The sequence below is a fragment of the Aegilops tauschii genome, chromosome 7, assembly GCF_002575655.3.
Source record: "Aegilops tauschii subsp. strangulata cultivar AL8/78 chromosome 7, Aet v6.0, whole genome shotgun sequence".
Classification (NCBI taxonomy): domain Eukaryota; kingdom Viridiplantae; phylum Streptophyta; class Magnoliopsida; order Poales; family Poaceae; genus Aegilops; species Aegilops tauschii.
The window spans coordinates 5176321-5194782 of NC_053041.3; the positions used below are offsets into that span (position 1 = coordinate 5176321).

Below are 18462 nucleotides of genomic sequence, written 5' to 3' on the forward strand. Positions count from 1 at the left end.
CATGCCATGCATTATCTGGCTTCTTCTCTCCCTCCCACGAAAAGAGTTTCGTAGAGCCGTAAGGCTGTCTGGGTTCCGGCAGGAACTAGTTCTGGACGGCGAAGCCCTGCCGGATAGATGACACCGTATGTGTGCAACTCTGTAGAGAGATCGTAGTTTCGGTCTTAGTTCGTGAGTGCCTCCCGAAGGGCTGTCCGTGTGACCGTCCGAGTTTCGAAGGTCCTCCCGAAGGGCTGTCCGAGTGACCGTTCGAGTTTCGAAGGTCCTCCCGAAGGGCTGTCCGCGACACCGTCCGGGGGGCTGTTCGACCGCCTCCTGGAGGGCTGTCTGAGGAGCAGATGAGGGTATACATCCTCGCGGTTGGGAGGTTGTAAATCCTAGCTGCGGGGATCTGCACCGCCGATCGTCATCGACTCTACTTCCCGCTGCGCTACGAGTCGGTAACGAAAAAGATCAAACCATGTATGCAGTCTCCATAGTGGTCCTGGGCTGGTGCGTAGGTCGGAAAATTTTTGTTTTCTGCTACGTTACCCTACACCACTTCCCATTTGCCTTGCGCACCACCACCGGATTGGCCAACCACGTCGGATGGAGCACTCCTCTTACCAAACCTGCCGCTTCCAATTTCCTGATCTCCTCTGTGATGAACTCCTGTCGTTCCAAAGCCTGCTTTCTGACCTTCTGCTTGTCGGGCCGTGCATGAGGACAGACAGCAAGATGGTGCTCAATCACCTCCCTGGGAACGCCGGGGATGTCGGATGCTTGCCATGCAAACACATTGACATTCACCCGCAGAAAGGCGACGAGCGCGCTTTCCTATTTGCTATCAAGGGTGGAGCTTATGGTGAAAGACCCTCCCGTGCTGTCCTCCTTGACGGACACCTTCTTAGTCTTTGGTGGCGCAACTCTGGATTTCTTGCTCTTGCCGGTGGAGCTCTCTGGCACGTCCTCGACGGTAGTACAACACTCCGAAGAGGCGCACTTGCCGGAGTGGGTGCGGGAGGTCTCGCCGGTCTTCTTCTTTCCTCCCGGGGCTTCAGCGGCAAGAGCAAGCGCCTTGGTGGCAGCTGCTGCAACTGCTTCCCGGTAGAGTAGGTCGGCGCAGATCAGCGCGTCCTTCTTGTCGGAGGGGACGGTGATGATGTTCATCGGCCCAGGCATCTTCAGCATGTTGTAGGCGTAGTGCGCCGCCGCCATGAACTTGGCTAGTGCCGGGCGGCCGAGGACCCCGTTGTAGGGCAAGGGGATCTCGGCTACATCAAAGACCATCCTCTCCGTCCTGTAGTTCAACTCGCCTCCAAATGTCACAGGCAACGTGACCTTCCCTTTCGGCTGGCTCCTTCCCGGGTTGACCCCTTGAAACGTGCCCGTTTCCTCGAGGTCTCCATCAGGAATTTGCAGCCTTTTGATCACAACGGGTGAGATCAAGTTCAGACCGGCCCCGCCGTCAACCAGCGCCTTGTTCACCTTAAGGGTGCGTATCGTTGGTGAGACAAACAACAGCAAACACCCGACCGCAGTTGTGCGGTCAGGGTGGTCCTCGGCGTCAAAGATGAGGGGCGTGCTAGACCACTTCAGCGGCTTCTGGGCGTCAAACGAGGGCTCCGCTGTTGTGATCTCACGAGCCCGCTGTTTGAGCTGGCGGTGAGAAGTATGCAGCGAGGCGCCGCCGTCGACGCACATGGCCTCTGTAGCCTTCTGAAACTCTTTCTCGCCGGACTCGTCGTCCTCGTCATGATCATCGTCTTCTTGCTTCTTGTCACGGCCCCGAGCGGGCCTCTCTTGTTGGTTATCCTTGCCGCGGCGGCCTCCTTGCCCGCCACGATTCTTGCCGGATCCTTTGGCACCATCCTGGCCCTTCTCCTTGTCCCGCCTCTCGTACTCGGCTTTTTGCTTTTCAGCAAGCAGCTCGACTTGCCGGCAGTTCTGGAGGTCGTGGCCCTTGGTGCGGTGGATCTTGCAATACTGCTTGTTGGAGCCCCCTGGCTTGTCGGCAGCCGCCAAGGCCCGGCAAGCGGCGCACCCGACAATCTCCTTGCCGGGGTCGTCTGCCTTGGCCTTCTTGGTGGCGCCGGTGTCGTCGGACCCCTCGACGGCAAGCACGACCTTGCCCTTGCGTTTCTTGTTGCGATGCCGGCCCTTCTTCGTCGGGGCGGCGGTGTCTCCATCAGTAGAGTCGGTTTCCACGCCGGCGTCCTCGCCGGGGTACTTCCTTCCCTCCTCAGCACGGGCGCACCTATCGGCCAGAACATAAAGTTCGGCCACATCCTTAACCTTGTTCATCGCCAGCTCTTCGCGCATCTTGCGGTTGCGCACGTTCTGATGGAACGCGCTAATCACGGCGGCGGGATGAACATCGGGGATGTTGTACTGCACCCGGCTGAACCTCTGGATGTACTTGCGCAGGGTTTCTCCATCCTTCTGGGGAATGATATGCAAATCACTAGCCTGGCCGTGAGCTTGGTGGCCTGTAGTGAAGGCACCAACGAACTCATGACACAGGTCCGACCAAGAAGAAATGGAATCCACCGGCAAGTGCATCAACCAAGACATAACGTTGGGCATCAGCGCCAATGGGAAGTAATTGGCGAGCACCTTGTCGTCGCGAGCTCCAGCAGCTTGCATCGCGATGGTGTAGATGCTGAGGAACTCCGACGGATGGGTCTTGTCGTTGTACTTCTCGCCGACGTTGGGCTTGAACGTGCGGTGGGACGGCCATTGGAACTCCCGCAGCTCACGGGTAAAGGCCGGGCAACCCACCTCGTAAGGAAGGCCGCCGGAGCCTCCCGGAGCCGGGTGGTCCGCAGCGGGCCCTGCCCGCTTGGCCGACTAGTGGTGTGTATCGCGCCGGCGCTCGATGGTGGTCCGAGTGTCTTCGTCAGCTCGCTCCCGAAGAACTTGGCACTGGTCGCGGTGGGTGCGCGGGTCGGACGACCCTATGGAGATGTTATCACAAGCGTCGTCACGACGGGCTGAGGCCCGCGGTGGTTGGCGTGGAGGAGAGTGCACCGTAACTGCAGCACCCCCGGTCCTTCCGCCACTGGCATGTGGCGGCTCGACGGAGCGCCGGCCCGAGGGCCCCGCTGGTCGCGGATCGTCTTCGTTGGCGATGGCGACGAGGCTCCGGATGGTGGCTCTCCACTCATCGAGCTTCTCCACAGCAGGAGGGAAGTCGAGGAGCAGTTGTGCGCGCGCCAAAGCTTATGCCGGCGTCGGTGGTGGCGAAAGCTGCATGGACCGTGGCGCGCTTCGACTTCTAACCACGTTAGAAGGAGCTCTGTCACGGCCCAGCGGCTGCGTGCCACTTTCGCCAGCGTTTCGGCGGGCATGCTGGCCCCCTTCGTCCCGTGGGTGAAGCACAGGGCTCTTCCCAGGACGGCGTCCAGGGTCACCGGCGTGGTGACGCTGCTCATCGCGCACTCCATGGGAAGATCGCGTCATGGGCGCCGGGGTGGGCGTCTTGGAGGTCGCTGCGCCACCCGTGGGCGGCGCAACAACACCCTTGGAGGGCCCCGCGCTGCCTACGGGGGGCCCAGCCCCGTCTTTGGATCTGGCGGCGTGCCGGTCTGGCGCATGAACGATGCTGCTCTCCAGGCTCCGACTGCCAGAGCGATGCTGGTGCTCGCGGGCCGTGGCCCGGGTCCTGTCCGCGACCGGGCCGCTGCTCGCCCGCACTGGCATGGGTCGTTCGGCTCCCGCAGAGCCGATCGCCGTGGCCTCCTTCTTCTTGGGAGCCATGGCGATGGAGAACTGCTAGGCCAACTGCTAGACCAGATTGTCAGAACTGCGCGCCCCTACCTGGCGCGCCAAAGATGTCGGTGGGAACGACACCTATGGGATCACAAGAATCCCTACTACGGTTGCGGGGCGCGGGGTTGTGAGAAGAGCAGGTCTGACAGAGAACACACGGATCATTTACCCAGGTTTGGGCCGCGAGCATGCGTAAAACCCTAGTCCTGCTTTGGTGGATGTATTGAGTGTTCTTGGGCTCCTGAACTAGCTACGGTGGCTACGTAGTTTCAAAGAGCCGAATCCCCCTCCAGTATGCCATGAGCCTCCTTTTATAGTTGAAAGGGGCTGCCACAGTGGCACACAGGAGGTGGAAAGGCCTACAGTGCTGCGGGCTTATCGCATGTATTACAGGACGAGACGCATTTAATGCATCGCTTAGGTGTCCCTTAGCTTTATTGGGGACGGGAACGGGGCCTGTCCCGTCCGTTGCTGCGCCGCCTCACTTCAACACGCGCCCAGGCTAGCGGTGCATGCGGCGCCATGTAGACAGGGAGGCAGCTGAGGTGGCACAGTGGTAGGGCCTTCACGAAGACCTGCATGCCGCCACATATGTGTTGGCTGAGTTGGCTCGGAAGCCGCATGTTGCCACGCAGGTGCCTGCCCAGCTGGCTGGGCTGGCAGCTGCATGCGAACGGTGGCGGAGTCTTGGCTGGTGCGGGCCTGATTGTGGCCCTGCTGACGCCGCCGGCAAGGGTCTTGCTGGGAGGCCCGACAAGGGCCTTGCTGTGGCGCTACGGTCGTCCCCGGCAAGGCGCTTGCCGGGGGTCTCGTGGATTCCCTCGGCTAGGATCACGCCGAGGGTCGCCGTCTTCTGGTCCTCATCTGATCTCACATGTTCATGATCTTGACGAAGATCTGCATGCTACTACGGAGGTGCCTCTCGAGCCCTGGTTCCAATGTAGTTGTTCGCGGTGTCGGAAACCTTGGGCTTAAGGGTGGCTCACTCTGTTGGCGTCAGGCAAGCCGCCCCGGCAAGGCTCTTGCCGGGGCTGCGGAGGTCGCCCCGGCAAGGGTCTTGCCGAGGGAGTCCACCTTGCCCTCTTGCCTCTGGCCTTGGCGTTGCCTTGGCCGTCTTGTGCTTCGGCTTCTCTCCGGCTTCCCTCCTCTGCCCTGCTAGGTGTGGCCATGGCGCGTGGCTCCGACTGCCCGTGCACAAGTAAAGGGGTCAAAAGGGAGAGCCCCTACTTTTGTACACCGACAACCCCCACATCAAAAGGACCCTCAAGGTAGGAGAAAAATAAGGGCCCAATACATCTACATATCTGAATAAATCACGAGAAAATATGATTTGCAGAACATATGTCAACACTATTATGGAGTGGACAGGGGCATTTGCCCCCCTCCCCCCGTCGACACACTTCACCAATTCTATTTATTCAATAGTTGTTTGTGCTTGAGTATATGTATCTTACATCATATAATTACATATACATGATGTGTTAGGACTTTATTTGCTAATTAAAACTATATTTTTATGTTTATGCCTTCATATTTTCATGATATGCTGTATATACGGGTAAAAGTATTTATATTACTCTCTTAGTACTTATGTCCATTGTAACTTATTCGCACTAGGGCCTTCATAATGCTAGGAACGGCACTAATTCATCATTACATGCATCCAGCGGTCGTGACCCATGACTTAGTAGCTAGGCTACGGCGCCTGACTAACGAGTCCACCGACGGTGATGTGACTATTGGGTTCGCCGTCATGGAGTGTCAACCATGTTAGTTTTGATGTCAATGGCGTCAACTCATCTGCACCACCTCTCTCGCTGCCTTGGCTATCCAGCTCAGCGATCAGACGAGGGTATCATACATTGTGTGGATCGACTGCAATATCACCTCATGGATTATTTTTCTGTGTGTGGTCACGGATAATAAAAGCAAACCCAACACGATCTTCCCACAATTGCCTTTGGACATCTCCATGACCCTCCTCATGGCCTACTGGATTCTTAATGTGCATTGGAGTCTGTTACTAGTTGAACAACGTAAATAAGTTGGAACATGGTAGTGGAGTGGCTTGATGACCGCGCCAAGAAGGCTCGTCTTCCTAGCTAAAAGATAGTAATCACCATTGACTCCCGGCACCACCTTCTGGGCTTTGGCCGGCTCAAAAGAGAATTCTGAGTCCAAAGTTGAGGAGGAGGAACTAATGGTATTTATTTGGTAAAGTAGATGTTAATAGATTTTCTGTAAACTTGAGCAAAGTGTATCAAGATTAAGTTTGGATAAAACTAATATGCTGAGGGAGTACATATTATGTCATTAATGCTTGTCCCACTTCTCACAAAGCTTCTTGACTCCATGCTGCAGCTGGGTACAAAGCTAGTTTATCTTCCTTCTTTAACTTATCATGGCATCCAAGCTGCCTAGCATAAGCATGCATCGCTAAAGCTTATCAGCATTGAATACAAACATTCCCCTTCTTCTCATCCTTTCTTTGTCCATCAACCTTACCTAGCAACAAGCGGTAAGCATGGACACGTTTATATTCTAGGCACAGAAAGTTGGGCACTTGCTTATTTTGGCTGTACCAGATCCAGAGACACTTCAACAGCAGACAGTTTTGTATTCTAGGCACACAAAGTTGGACAAGACCAGTACATCAGAATGAATTCACTACTAATAAGGATGACGATTCAATCTAATAGACTTTTTGTGGATTGACGGGAGAAACCAACATGATGTGCATGTATGTTGAGTAGCAGTACCACTACTCGTGTCATGGTGTAAGCGCGTCTCCAAACCTGACTTTCAAACCGCCCGCATACATCCGAACCTCGCTTTTTCGGACGTATTGTGTCATCCAGCACGGACCGGTATCTATCTGCCGAGCGGTCCAGACACACTTTTTCCCACAAACCGGAAGCAAAGTAGGGGGGGGGGGGGGGGGGGTTGCAGGAGTTCAGACAGCAGCCACGTAGGACTCCGACACCCCCGACCCACTAAATCCCCCCCACTAGTAGAAAACAAGACTTTGGTTGAGGCCCGGATAAGGGCATTAATCCCGGTTCACTCATGAACCGGGACCAAAGGGTGGATCAATCCCGGTTCGTGAGGCCAGGGCACCGGCCGGGCCTCAGGGGCCATCCTGGTTCGTCTGACCCCTCTGGTCCCGGTTCCATACACGAATCGGGACCGATGGGCCTCGCTCCTGGCCCACCACCTTTAGTCCCGGTTGGTGGCTGGAACCGGGACCAAAGGTTGTCCTTTAGTCCTGATTTTAGCCACAAACCGGGACTAAAGAGAGGATTGTATATACTCCCGCCCCTGCCCACGAGCAGAGCCACTGCTCTATTTTTTTGGCCGGCCGTGGGAGAGGTTTGTGATGCCCTAGATCACCTCCTATGCACATGAGGTGTTCGTGAAATGCCTGAGCCACACTTAAGCTTTCTCCTCTCGAATCTCCTTGTCGAAACTCCATTTTCCTCAAGATTTGTCTAGGTGTGGCGGTCCGTCCTGTCCCGTCCCCGTCCTCACCGCCGTCGATCGCCCGCGCCGATCTCGTCGCCGGCACCACAGTGGTGAGCCTCTTGTTCTTATTTTTTCTTTCTAAAAGAAAAAATTCATACTTGTATGATTTAGATAGATACTTGTATAATTTTCTTACTTTTATTATTTTTTGTTATTATATAGTGCGATGGTTTTGGTATCCGCCTCTGTCGGCCCTCGTCCTGTCTGTGATTCGGATGTGGTATATATTATCTTTTATAACTATTTGTTTCATTTAGTGTTTATGACAATTATGCCGACCAACGTGACATAGATGTTTTTATCTAGGAGGTATGTGAACTGGAAATTCTAACCGACCCTATTGTCGAGAGGTTCAATTTAGTTGAAAAAAATAATTACTTGAAGAAAAAATTGAAAAGAATTGAGGAGGAGAAGATGAGATTGGAGTTGCATGTTGCGGATGTCGTCGATGGTCACACGATCAAGATGGATGCAATGCGCCGGAAGATTAGAAAGATTAGAAAATATGCCATTCATAATGAGGCTTGGTATCATTATGCCGTTGGATCAATTGTTACCTTTGTTGTGATTATGATCACATTTGTTGTTGCATTGAAATGTTTTACATAGTTTCAATGTTTGGTTTAATTAGATGCTCTAGAGAGCTATATGTTGTTCAATGAGAACTATGTATGAACTTTATGTATTTATTTTTTCAGTAATAACATTTGGTCACTACTGTACTTTGGTTTTAATGTGATGATAAACTTCTATTAATTTGGTCACTTCTCTATTGATGATGTTCTGTAATGCTTTTTGACACACTTAATTATATATAATGCACGCAGATGTACCGGCAATGGATGTACGGTGACAGACGCACCTCCGAGTACATTAAGGGTGTGCATAATTTTCTCGAAGTGGATGAGGCAAACAAGCAGAATGGTTTTATGTGTTGTCCATGCCCTAGATGTGAGAATACGAAGTCTTACTCTGACTCGAAAACCCTTCACATCCACCTGCTTGAGAAGGGTTTTATGCCACATTATAATGTTTGGACCAAGCATGGAGAAAGAGGGTTATGATGGAAGACAATGAAGAAGAAGAGGATGATGACAACTATCTGCCCCCTGAATACGGTGATGCTGGGGGAGCTAAAGATTAAGAGGAACCAGACAATGTGCCCGATGATGAAATTCGCAGGGTCATTGTTGATGCAAAGAGACAATGCCAAAGTGAAAAGAAGAAGTTGAAGATCGATTGCAAGTTAGAGGATCACAAAAAAGAATTGTACCCCAACTGCGAAGATGGCAACACAAAGCTCGGTACCACACTGGAATTGCTGCAATGGAAGGCAGACAATGGTGTATCTGACAATGGATTTGAGAAGCTACTGAAAATATTGAAGAAGAAGCTTCCAAAGAATAACGAATTGCCCGACAATACGTAAGGAGCAAAGAAGGTTCTATGCCCTCTAGGATTGGAGGTGCAGAAGATACATGCATGCCCTAATGACTGCATCCTCTACTGCGGTGCGTACGAGGATTTGAACGCATGCCCGGTATGCGGTGCATTGCGGTATAAGATCATACGAGATGACCCTGGTGATGTTGATGGCGAGCGCCCCAGGAAGAGGGTTCCTGTCAAGGTGATGTGGTATGCTCCTATAATACCATAGTTGAAACGTCTATTCAGAAACAAAGAGCATGGCAAGTTGATGCGATGGCACAAAGAGGACCGTAAGAAAGATGGGAAGTTGAGAGCACTCGCTGACGGGTCGCACTGGAGAAAAATCGAGAGAACATGGGGGACTTTGCAGGTGATGCAAGGAACGTATGGTTTGGTTTAAGCGCAGATGTCATTAATCCTTTTACGGAGCAGAGCAGCAATCATAGCACATGGCCTGTGACTCTATGTATCTATAACCTTCCTCCTTGGTTGTCCATGAAGCGGAAGTTCATTATGATGCCAGTGCTCATCCAAGGCCCTAAGAAACCCGGTAACGACATTGATGTATACCGAAGGCCATTAGTTGAAGAACTTTTACAGCTGTGGAATGGAAAAGGTGTATGTGTGTGAGATGAGCACAAACAGGAGGAATTTGACCTACACGCGTTGCTTTTTGTAACCATCAATGATTGGCTTGCTCTCAGTAACCTTTCAGGACAGACAAAGAAGGGATACCACGCATGCACGCACTGTTTGATGACACCGAAAGTATATATTTGGACAAATACATGAAGAATGTGTACCTGGGACATCGGCGATTTCTTCCGACCAGCCATCAATGTCGAAAGAAAAGCAAGCATTTCAAAGGCGAGGGAGATCACCGGAAGAAGCCCGCCGTCCATAATGGTGATCACATACTTGTTATGGTCAATGATTTACAAGTAATATTTGGAAAGAGTCCTGGCGGACTATCTGTGCCGAATGACGCTGAGGGATGCACACCCATGTGGAAGAAGACATCTATATTTTGGGACCAACCCATTTGGAAAGACCTAGAGGTCAACTCTGCAATCGACGTGATGCACGTGATGAAGAATCTTTGCGTGAACCTGCTAGGCTTCTTGGGCATGAATGGAAATACGAAAGACACACCGGAGGCACCGGAGGACCAGCAACGTGTGCATGAAAAAGACGACATGCCTCTAGAGCAATATGAAGGTCCTACCAGCTACGCTCTTGCCAAAGAAGAGAAGGAAATCTTCTTTAAATGCCTGCTCAGTATGAAGGTCTCGTCTGGCTTCTCGTCGAATATAAAGGGAATAATAAATATGATAGAGAAAAAGTTTATGGAGGAAGGAGTACATCAAGCTTCCAAACTGGACGCCTCCTCCGGCGAGTCAGGGCACTCCGTCTCGTCCTCCTCCTCCGGCGACTGATCAGGACACTCCGCCTCCTCCGGCGTGTCAGTGGACTCCGCCGCGTCAGCAATGGCGGAAGAGAGACGCCGCCGCTCTAGCGGCTAGCAGTACAAGCAGAGGCGGGAAGCAATTCAAATATGGTCCATGTCTCAAAGTTCCAGAAAAGTTACCATATGAGAGGACCGACGAGGAAAATGCAGACATCTCTGCTGCCTAAGTGAGGGACCATTTTGCATGGAAACCTCCACCTCTGAAGAAAATGGTAGATCCGGTGAAAGCGAAGCGCACTTTGGATGCCCTGAAGCGACCACCGCCGCCTCCGCTGGATTCCAACTATGTCCGCTATCTTAAAAAGTCATATGAAGATGCGCGGCGGAAGTACTTCCAGTGATGCAAGATTAGCACAACGTAGAAGTGGGAAAAAAATCCCCAGCTCGGCGAACAGGCGAACCAATCGTGCCCCACGTTCAAGGTATCCAGCGATATCGTCGCTAATCATCCGGGGGTACTGCCCGGTACCAATCCTGCTAATTACCTGGACGATGACGTAGAGTTTGAAATGTTAGAGGTGGTAGAGATCTTCAGATACGAGTACGGGAAGCCTCTCGTCAAACCTGATCATCCTCCTCTAACAACGATGATGCGAAGATTGCATGAATGGTACATGGATACCCGCACGAAGTCGGGGAAGGATACTTTGACGCTGGGAATTAAAGAGGAGCATGACCTCGTTGGAACTGAGGTGATGCCTGTTGAATTCGTGGAGTTATTCCAGTTATACAATCAAGTGGCCCTCGACAAACAACTCATGACTTGCTACTGTCTGTAAGTATTACTTCTGTAATTAAGTCTCTATAGCTCAGCTATTTCATTGCATGTATATATAATTATCCTCACTATATTATGCAGATTAAAGATCGTCGAATGCAAAAAAGCACAAATCTATGACATTGGGTTCATTAACCCAAATACCATAAATGAATGGTAGGTTAAAAACAGAGTCGAAGATACTGAGGACAACTTTCTACAATCGTTGCTTCGAAATCAAAACAAATGGAAAATACTCTTTCCTTACAACTTAAAGTGAGTGTTACTGTCTTGTGCATATTCGGTTTCCCTTACTAGAGGTTATAGTAATGTAATTGATGAGTTATGCATGCGTGCGCAGCTTCCACTTTATTCTGCTAGAGATTCAGCTTGACCGGGGAGTAGCAATTGTCTTAGACTCGAGAAGAAAAGATCCCCAGGACTATGCGGACATGACTAAAATGCTTCAGAAGTAAGTTCAATCGATCATTATCGCACCATATCGGCAACTTTGCTTATTTCCTGATATCAAGTAATTATTTTCTTTGTCTGGCAGGGTTTGGAAAGAGTTCACCGCAATTGTTTCGGGACTGCAGAGGGAGCTGCGATTTACACACGCGAAAGTAAGTAGTACTAGCTAGTTCCGTGCATCTCCCATTGATTCCAGTTTCATCAATACCATTTATCATGCTTGATTATCAGTTTGATTGAACTCTATTTCTCGTAAAGTGCCTGTGGCAAGAAGGCGGGAATAATTTATGTGGATGCTACGTTTGCGAGTTCATCTACAACGCGACCTCTCAGCGGGGCTACTCTGAACAACAACATGAAGTACGTAAACAATAATATTCACAATTTTGTTTTATTACCATCATTTGTGTTGAGTTTCATTCATATATATGTATTGACCCCGTTCTTTAAATTAGATCTGGCAGATGCGGGATGAACTCCTACCACATGACCGCATACGAGCAATTCAAGAGGAATTGGCGGGATTCTTTCTTGACCACGTCATACAGAAAGACGGAGAATGCCATGTGGAAATTGAAACTGATTTTCGGTAGATGATGTCAGGGATCGTAAGAGATGTTATATTGTATATATATAGTAGCATCGGATAGATATACGAAAACTTGTTGTTCGACCAATCTCTCGGAGAAAGAGAGGTCACTTCTCTCTATATATGTCATGACGATCTTCTGTAATTAATGGTTCCTTCATTTGCTTACTAGCTAGCATGTCGAGTTCTCTCTATATGTATATGAAGGAAATATGCCCTAGAGGCAATAATAAAGTTATTATTTATTCCCTTATATCATGATAAATGTTTATTATTCATGCTAGAATTGTATTAACAGGAAACATGATACATGTGTGAATACATAGACAAACAGAGTGTCACTAGTATGCCTCTACTTGACTAGCTCGTTGATCAAAGATGGTTATGTTTCCTAGCCATTGACATGAGTTGTCATTTGATTAACGGGATCACATCATTAGGAGAATGATGTGATTGACTTGACCCATTCCGTTAGCTTAGCACACGATCGTTTGGTATTCTGCTATTGCTTTCTTCATGACTTATACATGTTCCTATGACTATGAGATTATGCAACTCCCGTTACCGGAGGAACACTTTGTGTGCTACCAAACGTCACAACGTAACTGGGTGATTATAAAGGTGCTCTACAGGTGTCTCCAAAGGTACTTGTTGGGTTGGCGTATTTCGAGATTAGGATTTGTCACTCCGATTGTCGGAGAGGTATCTCTGGGCCCACTCGGTAATGCACATCACTATAAGCCTTGCAAGCATTGCAACTAATGAGTTAGTTGCGGGATGATGTATTACAGAACGAGTAAAGAGACTTGCCGGTAACGAGATTGAACTAGGTATTGAGATACCGACGATCGAATCTCGGGCAAGTAACATACCGATGACAAAGGGAACAACGTATGTTGTTATGCGGTTTGACCGATAAAGATCTTCGTAGAATATGTAGGAGCCAATATGAGCATCCAGGTTCCGCTATTGGTTATTGACCGGAGACGTGTCTCGGTCATGTCTACATAGTTCTCGAACCCGTAGGGTCCGCACGCTTAACGTTTCGATGACGGTTATATTATGAGTTTATGAGTTTTGATGTACCGAAGGTTGTTCGGAGTCCCGGATGTGATCACGGGCATGACGAGGAGTCTCGAAATGGTCGAGACATGAAGATTGATATATTGGAAGCCTATGTTTGGATGTCGGAAGTGTTCCGGGTGAAATCGGGATTTTACCGGAGTACCGGGAGGTTACCGGAACCCCCGGGGGGTTAATGGGCCATAGTGGGCCTTAGTGGAAATAGAGGGCAGCAAGGAAAGTGTGGGGCGCGCCCCCCCAAGGCCCAAACCGAATTGGTTTAGGGCAAGGGGGCCGGCCCCCTCTCCTCCACCTCTTTCCCCCTCCCAAGTCCTAATCCAATTAGGAAAAGGGGGGAGTCCTACTCCCGGTGGGAGTAGGACTCCTCCTGGCGCGCCCTCTCCCTGGCCGGCCGCACCCCCCCTTGCTCCTTTATATACGGGGCAGGGGGGCACCCTAGAGACACAACAATTGTTCGTTTGATATTTTAGCCGTGTGCGGTGCCCCCCTCCACCATATTACACCTCGATAATACTGTAGCGGTGCTTAGGCGAAGCCCTGCGTCGGTAGAACATCATCATCGTCACCACGCCGTTGTGCTGACGAAACTCTCCCTCAACACATTCAATAATGAAAGTATAATCTAGTTAGTAGCAAGGCACTCGGTATCATCAGTTTGTGTTTTTCTCCAAGTAGCATAGAAACACATCCCATAACCATAATATAATACTGGACGGAGGGAGTATGTGGTAATCAATAGCAAGGCAATTAGTTTGGTTACTATCAATTCTCTATGTTGTTCTTACCTTATACAATATGAACATTTTTTACGGCTTCAGTAGATGATTACCTTTTTTTAGATAATGATACTTGGGAAATCTCATAAAGCTTCTAGATTGCAGCCATTGAACCGATCAACCGAAGGGCTTATGTAAGTTATTACTGTAAAATAAGACTCAGACCTAAGAAGAATTCACTTTGAACACATTTCTCTGAGACGGATAGAACAACCCTTGACAACCTATGCCAGTAAGGAAAAATTAACATCAGTAGAATCGGCAAATGCACACACGCTGTATTGAGAAGACCGTTCATGCTCCTTCCTCTCACATTAACTTTACGCATCTAACAATCACCGATCTTTGACTAATCATTCTGAAATAATACAGGTTTAACTTAAAACATGAAGAGCAATGATGTTCTCGCTGCTGAACATGACATCTCCCGCTGTTTTGTGTTTTTCCAGTCTACTTGTGCCTACTTCTTCCTCTAAATAGAAATTTGTCAGTGTGGATCTCTGTATGACTAATAGAATGCAGCCAATAACTGCACGTGTCGGTAATTAATCATGATGTTACCTAAAAAAGGTACTTAGTCCATTAAATCTCCACCGTGTGTCAAATTCCTGAACATGAAGCTGTCCATCTGTACCTACAAAATAGCTAGAACATCGGTCAGTGAAATTTAAGGAAGATGGTGACGAGCTTCCTAGACTTGATCTGCTGGAGATCCCACAGCTAGAGCTCAACGACTCCAGCAAGTCACTCTTCCGGAATGTGATTGCGTTCGAGCGGACGTACACGTACCTGAATACTATCTTTTATGATTCTGAATCTTCACAGGAGAGGGTTAATGGCATACAAACAATTTGCCTTAATTCTTGAAGAGAATGTTAATCGGATTCTCATACTGAGGAACCATCTTCAGGTACATTTTCTTCACAATCTGCTTGATACGCCTATATTGATAAAGTGTGACCATCAGCTACATTCACCTCAACATAACTGAGATGAGAAATATTTTTATGACGGAGAAGAAAATAATTATTGATAGAAACCTATCCAACCATGAATAGCTCAGATTAGCTATTTATAATTTATATATACTACAGTCAAGAATCATAATTTGATCAAAACATAACTTCATCCAAGATTATGTCGCAATGGATTGCTATAAGTCCACTAACGAATTTCGGATTTAGGACCAAACTTTCTGCCAGAAGTCAGCCACAATACTGTGCACGAATTTATGCCAGCGATGAAATTCTAACAATTTGCAAGCATCCGGAATAGGTCCTTAGTCAACATGAACTTACTAATTCTACAATTACAAAAAGGCAGGATAGTCTGCTGCAGCCAGAATAGTAAAAGGAACATGGATTATTCATGTAATGAATCTTCTAGAAATTGGCTGCAAGAGACACAATCACCAAACAACAGTTTAACAAGAATTATTTCTGTGCAAGTCTAAAGATATATTTAATGGCTCTTACACAGTTAACTTGGTCTTCTAGAAATTGGCTGCAAGAGACACAATCACCAAACAACAGTTTAACAAGAATTACTTCTGTGCAAGTCTGAAGATATATTTAATGGCTCTTACACAGTTAACTTGGTTGCACAGATAATTACATAGTAGACTATATATGCTGAAGAAACCATAAGCATCAAGATGGCATATAAATTCTTATGTTATGGCATCGCTGGTCATTAGTGCTCATTAGGCTCTATACTTATCAAGTCAATGCACAGGAGGAAAAATCAAAAGCATAGCCATGCATTCGCACCATATTTCTAGACCAGATGAAAAGAGGAAAGTATGCTTGTTACCTTCATGAAATCTGATTTTGGCGGCACAGATGCGCATAGAGTGGTGGCCAATGTTGCTACAGCTGGGGATCAGGGAACTCACCCACCTCTGACTCTCGCATGGCAGCATGGGAAATTTCCGCTTGGCATTTCCTTGAGGCCTTCTCCTCTCAGATCCAGAGGAAACGCCAAGCGGAACAGACGGCCACCAGAGGAAATGCAGTATCGCACGGATAGGCAGGTCCATGTGGAGCTTGATCTAGAGCTTGACAATGGTAGGGAATTGGAGTCCGGCAGGCAGCCTTGGTATGGCGCTCTGCTCGACCAGGACGACACCGTCCGGCCGCACGGGCACACCTCCGTCCAGCCTTGGTAACTGTCCAACGTAGCGCACTGCTGCTCACCGAAGAGATGAGCCTGGAACCACCATGAACCTCCTCATGTCCCCGTTTGCGTCTTCACCAATCCAGGGGCTACCTCCTCCAATGCTCAAGATTTAGTTTATTAAGTAACAAAATCAAAAGATTGATCCTGCAGAGATGAAGGCTTCAGAAGACCAACATGGTAGCGAGCATATTAGAACTGAATATAAAATTACAGCATGCACATGTCGCATTGATATGCATAATTAGAATTTTACAGGGCCAGAAAAATGACACTGTAGTTCACTGATGCGGTTAGAGGTTTGTGCATCCAACCATCCAAGTATAAATGTAGATCCTACCTCTAATATCAGTTTCACTCAGTCAGGAAAGTGTGCTGAATGTTATTGTTACCTCTCTAAATGGACAAGAAGTCCTTCTGTTCCTTGAAAGGGATCATCAATGGATGAGATAGCTAAGCATATAAGGCCTCATGATTGCCCTTGCCTAAATGAGGCATAATATTAGAAAAAATATAACACCTCATTTGGCATCAGAGATTTATAAAGTACTTGATCAAGTAAGATCAAAGAAAGCAACAGCTGAGTATGTATCTTGTCATGGATATTCATACTCATAGGTGGAATGTGTGATATGAAGATTGTATGGTAGTTCCTGTTTGTTGCTATATAATCTGCACTCCGATCAAGTATTGGAATGAACAGTTTTGAGCATAATCAAAGCACGTCATACAATTGTATGCCATTAGAATTCAGTTCCAAATTCATACAACTGAAAAGAAGATAGATACTACTTTATATATCGTTTTTGCCAAGCCAATATTGCCATGGTCCTGAAGCATTGGATTCTAGATAAGTGTAAATTTAGAGAGTGAGGCGATGCCGCCATCCGCCTTCTGGAGCTCCCCGCCTTCGATCTCGTGCACGCCTCCCAGGACTGCGTTGGTATCGACCTCCCACCTCAATCTGGATGTCCTCCTCCATCTCGAGCACCTCTTCCCTATGGATCCGGTTGTGGCCAATGTACAGACTAATTCCCACACAAAACATTCATTAAGTTAGCACTGTCCCTTTTCCTAATCTATAGTTCAATTTTCAACCCGATAGAGTTTTGGAGCCCCCAAACCGAGCAGGCATACACGAAATGAAGGCAACAGGCAAGTGAAGGAAGCAGACCTTGTCGTGGAGGTGGGCGGGGAGCCACGCAAGGTGCCCCATGGCGCTAGCAGCAAATACGGCCTACGCGCCATCGTCTACGCCGCAAGCAAGGCTCCCCACCGTGGCTGCCGCATGGACGAGCGCGGCCGGTGACGCGTCGGCTCGGCCAGCGCTGCGACGACCGCCGGCACGGCACCCAGGCCCGCGTCCTCCCCCTCCCCGCGTCCTCCTCCTCCTCCCGGTCCGCCCAGGCCCGCGTCCTCCTCCTCCTCCTCCTGGTCCGCCGACGCCGCCGGGGCCCCCGGCCGCCAACCTGGCCGCAAGCTCCTCCGGCCGCGTCCCCATGCAGAAAGGCGCTGAGGAGGACTCCGAAGGCGCGGATGCCGGCCGGCTCGCCGGCGCGGCACCGGATCGACCGCCGTGTGGGGTGGGGTGCCTCCTGGCGGCTGGGATCGGGAGGCGAGGGAGAGAGAGGAGAGCCCGTTCTCGTGTGGGTTTCTGATTTTTTTTAACTTAAAAAGGACCGCGGGTTGAATATCATAAACTGTAGGGATTTATTTGCTAAATGGCTGAACGAAACGTTTTCTCAATTAAGAAAGGACTGCGGGTTAAATACTAAAAAACTCAGGGACGTTTTTGCGAAACTGCCGTTACGTACCACCAGAAGCAATCGGTGGTTTATTAGTAGGTAGAGATTAGTAGGTAAAGATTGATTTTAACTATTATTGTTGGTTTTTCTTTGCTTTTCTTTAGTTCTTATTTTTCTGTTTAATATCTCTTTGGTTTTCTTTGTTTTTATTTTCAGTTTTCATAGGTTTTTATTTTTGTTTATTTTTTATTTTTAACACATGTCTACTTTTTTAATACACATTGTTAATTTTTATTATAAATGTGTAACATTTCTTGATATATGTTAAACATGTTTCAAAGATCGACGTCAATGACATAGGAGAAACATTCTTATTTTTATTGTGGCGTTCTTATTTTTGTTTGCATAAATGTGTAACATTTCTTGATATATGTGAAACATTTTTTTTTTCAAATACATAGCTAACAGGTCGACGTCAATGACATAGGAGAAAGATAGACGATGACGGACAGAATCGACTGCAACTGAATTTCTTTTCCGTGGACTGAAAATAAGCGACTCAAACAAATAAACCACAGTCGAATCGGGAGAGTGGAATATCGAAAAGTTAAAAGGAAGCAACACGGAATTTGGCATCATTTGGTGTAATGTTTATCAATAAGAGTGTAGAGAGAATATGCGGTGCAACTCAATTGTAT

The 18462-nt window shown here is 48.5% G+C and overlaps 1 long non-coding RNA gene across 4 annotated transcripts; it reads right to left on the reverse strand.

The window, feature by feature from the left end:
* Positions 1-14010: 14010 nt before the first annotated feature.
* On the reverse strand, positions 14011-17667 carry LOC120968022 (uncharacterized). 4 transcript variants are annotated; one of them, XR_005761976.2, is made up of 5 exons: positions 17194-17667; positions 16412-17047; positions 15657-16166; positions 14634-14785; positions 14011-14478 (listed from the first exon to the last, which is right to left on the reverse strand). It is a non-coding gene; the product is annotated as an uncharacterized lncRNA (long non-coding RNA). The 4 variants fall into 4 exon arrangements; XR_006667288.1 differs by having other exon boundaries at positions 15657-16504; XR_006667287.1 differs by having other exon boundaries at positions 15657-17047.
* Between the last annotated feature and the right edge of the window lie 795 nt (positions 17668-18462).